This window comes from Equus asinus, chromosome 10, assembly GCF_041296235.1.
Source record: "Equus asinus isolate D_3611 breed Donkey chromosome 10, EquAss-T2T_v2, whole genome shotgun sequence".
NCBI lineage: Eukaryota > Metazoa > Chordata > Mammalia > Perissodactyla > Equidae > Equus > Equus asinus.
This window is the reverse complement of record NC_091799.1, coordinates 41,452,426-41,463,810: the sequence shown is the minus strand read 5'-3', so window position 1 is coordinate 41,463,810 and position 11,385 is coordinate 41,452,426.

Here is an 11,385-nt window from a genome sequence, read left to right as displayed (position 1 = left end):
ACTTTCTAAGGGCAGATCAGAGCTAGGTATATTTCACTCACAGCAAAGCCGAAGTTCTTATAATCACCAGAAAGCTCCTACAGTATGTGGCTGCTGGCTCCTGCTCTGGCTTCCCATCCAACCACCTTCTTCCTTTGCCTCTACCCTAGCCACACTGGCCCCTGCTGTTCCTCAAATACACCAAACCTACTCCCACCTTAGGGCCTCACACCTGCTGTTCTCTCTGCTTGCAACACTCTTCCTCTAGATTTTTATGTGGCTTGCTCCCTTGCTGTCCCTGATCATTTCCCATAGTCTCTACTCCCATCCCAGCACTCCCCTCCCATGAGCTCCTCCCTTTATTCTTCTCCTCAGTGAATGGCAAATGAATATGAACTCCTGGTTCTACCTGGTAATTCTGACACTTCTTACAGAACATCTAGAAGAGAGAGCCAGGCAAAGGGAGAAGAGAATCTTGAAGGAGAAATCTGAAAAGTGGCTGTAATTAGTAATGAAGGGCTTTCATACATTGAGAGATCATTTCTGGGCTTCATCTGTTAGAAACCATTCAGTTAATAGACCACAGAGGTTTAATAAAAGATCCTATTTGTAATTAGGTGATACTGAACAAGATAACTTAGTGCTTATTGTGAAAGTGCTAAGTATTCACTAAGTATATAATAAGTGCTAATTTAAATGGTATTTGAAGATGTGACCAGTCGTGAATTATAATTTTTATTTCATTCACATATTATGAGCGAAACTACCTAAAGTCTAGGCACTTCTTAAAAGAGGAGTGAGGTCTCAAGCCAACTCAGTGTCCAAATGAGAACTACAGAATGCGTTTCACCCCTCAGATAGGTCTTTACTGCTCATTCAAGCATCTGTGTATAAATCTGTTCCTGCCTTCAGGGTCACCCCCAGGTCGTGCAAACAGGAAGCATGTTTCTTTAGAGAGGGAAATAGAAGCCAGCATTATATTTCATCAGGTAGTACAGAGAGATTATTTGCATTCATGAAATGATATATCTCAATGCACGACAGCCCTTCATTGGAAAGCTGTGACTTTGGGCCTCGAATGTTTTTCCGTCTTCCGGAAACCTACTTAAACACAAATGGTCCTGAGAGAGAGAGCACTGGAGGTATAAGAAACTTGCACATTGGTTGAAAACAATGAGGAAGGGGACGTAAGAAGGAGATGTGGAATGACCCTGGGGAGGAAAAAGATGGGCTCGAAAGAGAAGACATAGACAGCCGTGTTCCCTGGTCTCTCCCTTCTTTGAAGGGTTCCCACTGGAGTTTCACTGCCTTGCTCCAGGCTTCTGATTCTAGGTCAGCTTGCCTTTCTAGACCAGAGGTTAGCAAACTGCAATTCACTGCCTGTTTTTGTGCAGCCCACAAGGTCAGAATGGTTTTTTACAATATTAAATGGTTAAAAACTAAAAAGAAGAATATTTTGAGACGTGACAATTATGTAAAATTCAAATTTCAGTCTTATTGAGACATGGTCATTCATTTACATATTGTCTATGGCTGCAATCAGGCAACAGCAGAAGAGTTGAACAGTTGTGACAGAGACCTCATGACCCACAAAGTCGAAAATATTTACTGTCTGGTTTGCAGACACCCGCTCTAAAAGGTCTATTCAGTGGTCACAAGGTATAGCAGCAAAGCCAATGAATGTTCACACGATTTCATCTCGTGTGTGTCAGCATAGCTGACAGTAGATACGAAGTTCCCTTAGAATGTTACATCCATCCCCCTGGGCATCCATCCATCCTCTAGTCTTACAACCAATATTTATTGAAGAATTGTTCTGACATAGTGTCAACACTACACATGGATGAGCATGAGATAAGAATGAGATGTGTGTCCTGCTCTCAAGGAGTTGGTCATTAGGAATGTTGGAAGTCTATATAAGACCACTGAGAGCTGGATCTGGCGCAGGAAAGGAGCTTGAGAAGGTGCTCTCATGCCCTAGACCAGTCCCAGACCTCCTACTTCCAGACTTCTTTTACATGAGAAGGTTAAAAAATTTTTTTCAAGTTATTGTTATTTTGGAATTTTTTATTATGTGTTATTAAACTTAATCCAATATAAGTTATGAGGAGAAATACACAATTATTTGAAGTTGTTTCATACTCAATTTGTTAGAATCATGTGGTAAGGCTCAAATTTCCATGTTGGGTAGTAGTTTCAAGGGTGTTTATTATTATTTTACATGATTATGTTACACATAGATAATGAAAATAACTACCTTCTCTACCACAGGAGTAACAGGGAGCCAAGTTTTCATATTAAAACCCAAAGTGGAACAGCCAACAAAGTCTTTTATGAAAGAAAATAAATAGAGGGGTTCTAGGGGGAGGTAAGAGGGGTGGTGATGTAGGAACACCTGGGAAAATTCCTGGAAAGATAAGTTTCCAGGATTCTGGTTCTCATCTAGTAAGCCCCCTTGTTTGCTCCACCCTAGCTACCTACCCTCCCTTGTGCTAGGGAGGGTTTTTTCTTTTTTTTCTCTTTGCTTTTTTCTTTTCTTCTTTTTTAAAAAATTAGACTTTAGGAGCTCAGAAAGAGATTAATCACAATTCTTGGTTCATGATATGCTCTCATCAGGTGTCTATGTAAGGACTTCTATCAACTAATAATAATAACAATAATAATATAATAAACACCCTTAAAATCACCACCGGGCACGGAAAACTAGAACCCTGACAACAGCTTCTATCTGGCTGTATGGTCCTTACTCATCCCATCTCCTTGGATATGTTAAAGAAAAAATTACTTGATAACACTTGTTGAAGACAATGAGGCAGACCTTATTCAAGGGGGGCCATGATGACGGGGGGGGGCTATAAGGACCACTGCAATGGGGTCTTGCCAAAGGGGATTGGACTCAACTCCAAACATAGCACACCCCATTGGAAGTTTCCAGCCGGGGGGCAGGATGGAGGTTGTGGATGGCAAATTACTAAGAGGAAACCTCTGGTGTAAAGGGGTAAGGTTCTTGCTAAACAGACTTAGCAGGTTCTTGCTAAAACTAGATTTCACAAGAAAGTGCACAGATGGGGCTAGGAGAAGATTCAGGAGCCTGACTAAAGTTTAGTGAAGAAAAGAACCTTGGTTAGTCACGAGGGGAAATGTTTGTATTCCATTCTTTTATGGAGCAAAAGAAAGAAAGTAAACACAGCTCACTGGATTTCCATGTTCACAGAGGTGGAGTGTTTTCCACTGGCTCTCTGTGGTCTCACAAGCTGGCTTACCTCTTCCAGAAGCTGACTCTGACAATGTGGGAACTGAAAAGAATTTGCAGAAGCATTAACCACAAAAAATTTCCTGCAAACTTCAATCTCATTGCATAAATGATTCTTGTTGCTGCATTTGTCACTAGTCATAAACAGAAACATTCTCTTTTCATAAGCATAGGACATTTTTAACCCTTACTTTATTAAAATTATTACTTTCCCAAAACGCCACAAATAATTTCATCAAAGACACACTACAGATCGTGTCCTGAGAAGTGCCAACAACTTACCTGAACATACTTGGTTTCCTTCTTCGTCCGCAGTGAGAAGTCTCTCCCATTGCTCATCCCCCTCAGCGTTGGAAATGGTCTTATGCTAACCTCTATCCATCACCTAATCATGTGACTCTTCCCCACTTCACAAAAGAGAACCAAAAGCAGACACCATCCTGGGTAAGTCCAAAAGTAAACATTCTAATCTGTTTTTATTACAGTAAATCTTTGATTAGCCAGAACTAACCTTCTAAATCTATGACTAGTCAGGCCTGTCGGTCCTCTCACCTGGCTTTTTGACAGCAGAACTTAGATAAAGACATCATCTCTCACCTGGTAATAGTCTCCTATTGAATCTCAGGCTCTTTAGTCTTTGGCCTCTAAGCAAACCTCCAAGGGCTACCCCGGTGAGTTTTCTAAAAATATAAACCAGATCAGGTTTCTGTCCAGCTTAAAACACTCCACCTGGCCCAAGCTTCCAGCTCATTTGCATGACATTTAAGGCCATTTGTAACATGGCCTCTGCCTATAGCCGCAGCAGGATTACCTCTCTGGAAAAGGACGCATCTTGTGTTCATGGAGTTGTCTTGTCCTTCACCAGTTACTTATAAGGGATGTTTTTGAAATGAGTGAATGAATAAGCAAATGAAAGTACCCTTTATAAGGAGGTCTGGATAGTAACTGTGTGTATTACCCTTGATCAGGGGGGGACTGAAATTGATCTTTGATATCTGTAGGCAATAGCTTAAGGAAATACAATATGGTATTTTTGCTGCAAGTCTTATTTTAAATTGCACTTAGTTTTACTGCCTGATGTTCTTGTAGGTCATATTTAATTTATTTTAGACCCTGAGTTCATGAGTTATAATTTATTCCAATTTCTAGAGGGTTGTCAAACTAAGCTTTTATTTGATTGGCACACATTTTTGAAAACTTCCTATTTAAATATAATATACATATCACTGCAGTTTTTAAACCTGAGATTTTGTTTTCTTTTATTGTTGTTATAAGTATTTACTTATGATAATGAGAATTGTTTTTTTTAATTTTGGGGGGGGTAACTTTTCTGCTTTGAATGGATTACCTACAGTTACGTGGATTGAAAATTAATAGTCAATATATTAATGTTGAAAATTTTAAAACTTACATTTTTGAAACCTGAAGTTTAATTTATAAATCTTTTTCTATTTGTAAATATAATAGTTTTATATGAAAATAAGCAGTTTTACTTTTTTAATGAATTGATTATAAAGTGCATTTGTACATTTAAATAAATTTGACTTTCTCACATGTTTTAAATACCTGACAGTAAACTTAACACTTGCATAAGCAAAATCTTACTAAGCATTTAAGCATCTTTTGAACATGTAATACATTTCTGTATAGAATGCCTCTCAAAATCTTGTAACATGCAATGCAGTTTCCACATTTCGTCAAATTCTACTACATATGTCAACTTAAAAGTATAAGATTGCCAGATTCTCTTAAATGTTGTCAACATACACAAATTTTCCTGAATTAAAGGAAGGCATTAATACTATGTGCTTAATTCAATTCCTTTTCCCTATGCTCAATTAGAAATCTTCCCAGGGTTGAAAAGTCCCTTCTATAACTAAGGAGAGTTGTTTCACCCTCTCAGGGAGGCTGAAGATACTGGGTCAAAAATCCAAGAAAAGGAATCAGATGCATATCAGAGATTGAGGACTGGGGCATGCTTCCAGGAGTCTCCCTCCCAAGCCACTGACATACATGCTAAGCGCCCTTTTATAGTCGTAATACCATTCTGTTTACTGCAGACCCCCAGTCCATGCCTCTCAGCCACAATTCTGGTTACCTAATTTGCATTGGCAGTTGACTTCCGCCACCCTGATTGCCTTAAGCCTCTTCGCTTAACATTTTTGTCTAGCTCTTGGTGACAACTCCACAGTCACTCTAAAAATAGGTTATACCTGAGTGACATATTTTCTGTTTTACAGTTTAATTACTTATTTTGCAAATAGTTTATGCTCATTGTGAAAAAATTACAAATATAGTCAAATAAAAAGAAAATCAAAATTTCCTAAAAGTAAAAGTCTAAGTCAGATTAAACAATTATTAATCTTTTATGTGCTTCCTTCTGTCTCTCTCATTCTGTGTGTGTGTGTGTATGTGTCTGTGTGTGTAACAGTACCCTTTTGGCTATTTGAGGCTGGCAATGACCTCACCCCAATTTCCCAGGTGTTTGCGTCCATTGAAATGCTGAGGCCTTTATTCTTTAACTAGAGGAGAATAGAGGAGTTTGGGTTAGGGAGGGGGTGAAAAAAGAAAAAAGAAGTAACTAAAGGGAATAGGATGGTGTTTGTCTCACCTACCCACTGAGCTGGATTTAAGAGACTCTGATTAGAGTCAGAAATGGAACAAACGGTTTATAGTTAGGTCAGATCTGTACTATTTCCCTCTTCACTAACATGAGGATAAATAACATCTCCTGTTGGGAACTCACTCCCAAAAATACCTAGGGGACACTTCATTTGGGACTAACTTTCTGCTTTGGGGAGGGGTGGGTAACTCAGAGGTATGATATTTGGGCCTACACATAAATGTGATGCTATTTTAAAATCGTTCCATTTTCCAACCGATTCTTCGAGTGTTGTATTAGTTTCTTATTGCTATTTTCACAAATTACCACAAACTTAAAACACCACAAATTTATTCTTACACTTCTGAAGCTCAGAGGTCTGAAATGAGTCTATGGACTAAAACCAAGGCATCAGTAGAGTTGGTTCCTTCTAAGAAGCTTTTGGGGAGAATCTCTTCCCTTATCTTTCCCAGATTCTAGAGGCTGCTCATGTTCCTTGGCTTATGGCCCTACATCACATCACCTTTTCTTCCCCTTCTTCTATCACATTCTTCCTCCTTTAATCTTTCTGCCTCCCTCTTGTTAAGGACCCTTGTGATTAAATTTAGGACTCACCTGGATAATCCAGGATGATCACCCCATCTTAGTCCTTCCAGGCTGCTATAGCAAATGCCATTGACTAGGTGGCTTATAAACAACAAAATCTGCAAGGTTTATTTTGCCATATAAGGTGTCGATGAAAATAATCCATGACCAATCTATAAATGAAAATTTGGGTGAGTTTATTCTGAGCTAAAATATGAGGACCATGGCCCAGGACATTTCTTCCTGAAGGGAGAAAGGGAACCAAAGAAGGGGGGTGTACAGAGTGGTTATATACCCCCAAAGAGGATGTTTCACATATGATTGAAATGTCCCTTTTACAATAGTTGTGAGACTGCTCTGTCAGCATGGTGATTGATGGACCCAGCAGGTAGGTCTGCTGTCTTGGTGAACACAGCAGGGTGGCAGGTCTGTTGTCTTCAGCTGGGTGGTCACAGATGAGCTGGGTGGTCAAAGGTGAGTGCAGCAATCAGTTCCTAGCCTAAGGAAAGATGCCTATCCTTAAGGAAATGCCAATATGGGGGGACGTTGCACCTTTATCTTAAGGGCATTTGTTCTTGCCATAGTAAATGTTTAAAGCGGATGTACAATGCATGCTCTATGGCCACGTCAGGCCCTTTTGGAAAAAACAAAGTCAAGCCAAATTAGGTTTACACCAAATGGCTTCCTCATATACTCCAATATATCCTACTGCTTGCCATCTCTATTTGTCAAAGGTAACATATTCACAGGTTTCAGGGATTAAGACATAGACTTCTTTGGGGGCCGTTATAAAGCCTACCACAAGTGCCTACTTGTGCACTTCCAAGTGCAAGTACCACTTGCAAGGTGCTGCTGTAAATTCTGGAGATAGAGCAGTGAATAGAATAGAAAGTTCTGAGGCTAGAAAGACTTGGAGCTTAATGAACAGGTGAAGAGAGTGATCAGATCATGCAAGATCTCATAAGTGTGGACAGATTTTTGGGACCACACTCCCTAGTCTAACAGGCAAATCTAGCAAGCAGCTGCATAGGCTTTGTCAGTACAATAAAATCCATGCTGTCCTGTGAAGCAGCCATGCCCGCCACCTTCAGCCTCTGTCAGAATGACTTTGCAACCCCTTGTCTCAAGACTGAAGATGCCAACTGGAGAAATCAGCAACAGGAAAAAAATAAAGGCACCCAGCTCCTACACCCACAGCTGTATTTCTTGAAGATTAAGGGACTAAATAACGACCCAGTGGAAACTACATTGAATGTTACAAGATTTTGTATTCTATACAGAAATGTCTTAGATGTTCAAAAGTTGTTTAAATGTTTAGTAAGATTTTGCTTATGCAAGTGTTGAGTTTACTGTCAGGTGTTTAAAACATGTCAGAAAATCAAATTTATTTAAACTCTCTTTCTGTGAATTGTCTTCCTCCCCTTTGAAGTCCCAGGCCCTACCTGCTTCTTGTTAGCTCAGGATGACATGTAAGCTTCAACTGCCTGACTGTCTGAAAGCCTCATATCTTCAGGGTTCCTGTACACACAAAATTGTCTATTTCTTTCTCTTATTAATCTGTTTATGTCACTTTAATTATTAGACCAGCCAAAGAACCTAGAGGGGGAAAAGGGAAAAGTTTTCCTCCCCTTCTGGTGGAAGAACAGGGAAGGGATGTCACCTGAACTCCCTCCCACCTGCTCCAACAAGGTCACTGCTCCTGCTTCATAAATTTCTTCAATAGGAACTAACACCATCGTCCTGCAGTAAAGATCAAGCTAGCTTCAAATGCGAATGAACTGCTTGTGAGAGTAACTTGAATTCACAATAGTCGGTATGTGTATGCGTAAGGTCAGAGTATTTCCTGAGGTTCTGAGAGGGAGAAGAGAGAGAAGAGCTGGCTGAGTGCCAGAAGTGTCCCTGATGATGGAGGTGAGCGCCCAGCTGGGAGGACTTTACAAGAGCTGGGATGCTGGAGGTGGTCTCTGCTGACTTCACAACTCCGTGGGCAATTGTATCTGCATTAGTCATGGGTGTATTTAGCCTTATTCTTCCTCTCAGGTGGGGAGGAGGTGCTGATAAGGCAAGACTCTAAAGATTCGTGGATTCCCGGCCGTATACTACTGCCACAGACCTCTTATCTGTGTTTGACCACATGCTTCATGCACCAGAAATTTATATCTGAATGTATTGGAATGGATGTCAGTTACGTCTTAATACATGCAGTTTGTTAGAGTCAATAAATGTTTAAGTTGATACACTATGTCAGTTGTATTGATATCAATTCTCCTTTGTTGATCTCCGAATAATTTAAAAGCTAGGGAATGAAAAAGACTAGACATAAGTGATAGTCATGAACCACACATGACAGCAGATATGCAATTAAGTGATAAACAGTATTTTTCAGATTAAGTACAATACAGACTTCTCTCTAAAGGAAAACAAATTTCTCATGGACCACCTCGAGCTTACTTAAGTTATTTTTATTATAATGTTAGTTAAAAACGTATAAACATAATCTTGGTATAAAGCCTTATGCTTATACAGCTGAACAAACCAAAGCATATTTACAAATTAGATGTAAATAAAGCCAAATAAGCTTCATATGAACAATATTGGATGTGACACCTGATGTTTCGCTGTGTGGATACGGTGTGCTGTACATTCTCCGGCGTTCAGTGGTCCATCTCATCACTCTTGACTGCCCACTGGGGAAGATGTCTGATCTCTAGCCACATGGATTCTCTCGGGACTCCTATAAATTCCAAAGGTGAGAGAGGGTGTGCCTGGAAACCTAATTGCCCCAAATTTTCGTGCAGAGGGATTGAACTGAACAAGCACAATTACCCTGAGCTGAGATAATGATTATTGCATTAAAAAAAATATTTTTTGGGGGAGGAGAACATTTAAGTTTTACTCTCTTAGCAAATTTCAATTATATAATACAGTTTGATTTTTTTAAATTAAAATATCATACTATTCCTACTGTCATGGTGTTTCATATTAGTACTATAAATTTAGATACATTTTCCATTTTGAAGCTGTACAATTATTTAGGCAGCCCTTCTTGATAGATACCATTAGTATTAAAATAATATATGTAATCCTGCTTGTTTTGCTTCCAGCTTCAACAAGTAGCCTTCTGATTATCTATAAATGTGGTTTCATGCACAGACCAGCTATAAGGAGAAAAAATTAATGACCAGAGAACGCAAATGTCTGGTCTTGTTGAAATAACTAGCAAATGGACATTTTGGTTAGAACATTGCATCTAAATTTGGATAATGAGTATTTTCTTTAGTCCCTGATCACCTGTGAGATCCTAAAACTGTAATCAGTTTTATGTTTTTGCCCCAGAGTAGGAAATAAGGTGACTTTACCTACATAATACCACCTGGGGAGGTATCTTTATACTAACCAGCCAGGCTTCCCCAGGGGATGCCTCCCTCCTGCATTGCATTTCAAGTTTTAACACTACCTTCACTGTCAGAGTTGATGGGTTTGAGCAACAAGAGCTGGGACATCATCTGGAAAGTATTAATCAAAGGAGTGGAGATTGAATTGGACCTTAAAAGTCAGATATGATTTAGATGGGTGACCCAGATGGGGCATGGTGATTAACAAACGAGGGTCATATCATACAAGCAAATTCAACTTTTAACTTCTGAAAGACAACATGTAAGGTGGTTGGTATGGACTGAAAATATACATGGTGGGAAAATACATGTGGTGGGAAAAAAATACACGAGGTAGGGAGTCTTCAGTGTCATTCTCTTCAAGACATAATGAGAAAAAAAGTGAAAAGGGGTATAAAGAAAGGAAACAAGAAAACTATCATTCACGGATGACATGATTGTTCTCAACCCCAAAGAAGAATCCGAGAGAATCAACAAGAAAGTTTTGTAAGATAATAAGTCAAATGCAGAAAAATATATAGCTGTCCTATATAGCACGTACAACCAGTTGAAAAATATAACCTAAAAAGTCTTATTCTCACAGCAACAAAACCTATTGACTATCTAGATATAAACTTGGTAAGTATCATGAAAAACTTCTAAGAAGAAAACCATGAGACTCTACTGAAACATACAGGAGGGCTGGAGAAAATGGAGAGATATGATGTGTTCCTGGTTGGGAAGACTATTTAAATATTAGAAAATTTTCATTTCTCCCTAAATTGTTCTATAAATGTAGTGCACTATATCAAAATCGCAATGTAATTTTGTTTGTAGTTTCCAGATCATTTTGATTCCCTGCTCCTGCCATAGGCCCCATCCCCAAATACCACCACATTGGGAGTCACAATGTGAGATTTGAGGGGAACACGATTCCATCCATAGCACCAGGTTATTGAAACTTTTGGGAAATGGGCTCTTCCAGTCTCCTCTCTGCAAGAGTTAAACAGAGCCCATAACCTGGGAGTAAAATACAATAATCCCTTTACAAACTGCCATTTGAAGGGATCAAGGAAGTGCCTGGGTACTAGAAGTGGGACCAGCTTTCAGCAAGACTCCATACCTTCATTTGCAGGAGTCAAGTGGGAGCCCCTGACCTCTGTGTCTCTTAGCAAAACTCCAAAGTGAGATTCTTTCAACTCTCATAGCTTTAGGACCTACCACACTGGTTATCCAAATCCTTTGGTCACCCAGTGGATGCTATGCTGTGCTGTCAACATCTTCCTCTACCCTCTCTTAAAAAGAACCGAGAAACTCATTTTCCCCAGCTGCTGGGAATGATGGATGTTGATGGTACTCAGCTGAGTTCCTCTCCAGAGTTTGCCCTTGGCTGAAGAAAGCCACCTTACTCAAGGTCCTGCCCCCTTTCCCAGGTCATCTGGTATCTGAATCCAATGACTGATTGATGCAGGGGTATAAAAGCCTAGCCTCCATGGCTCAATTTGGGGCAACTCTGAAAGGCTTCACCAGTCCAAGAGCTACCTAAGACCTCAGTGGAGGTCGTTACTGTGACAGTAACATAGCCCAACTTC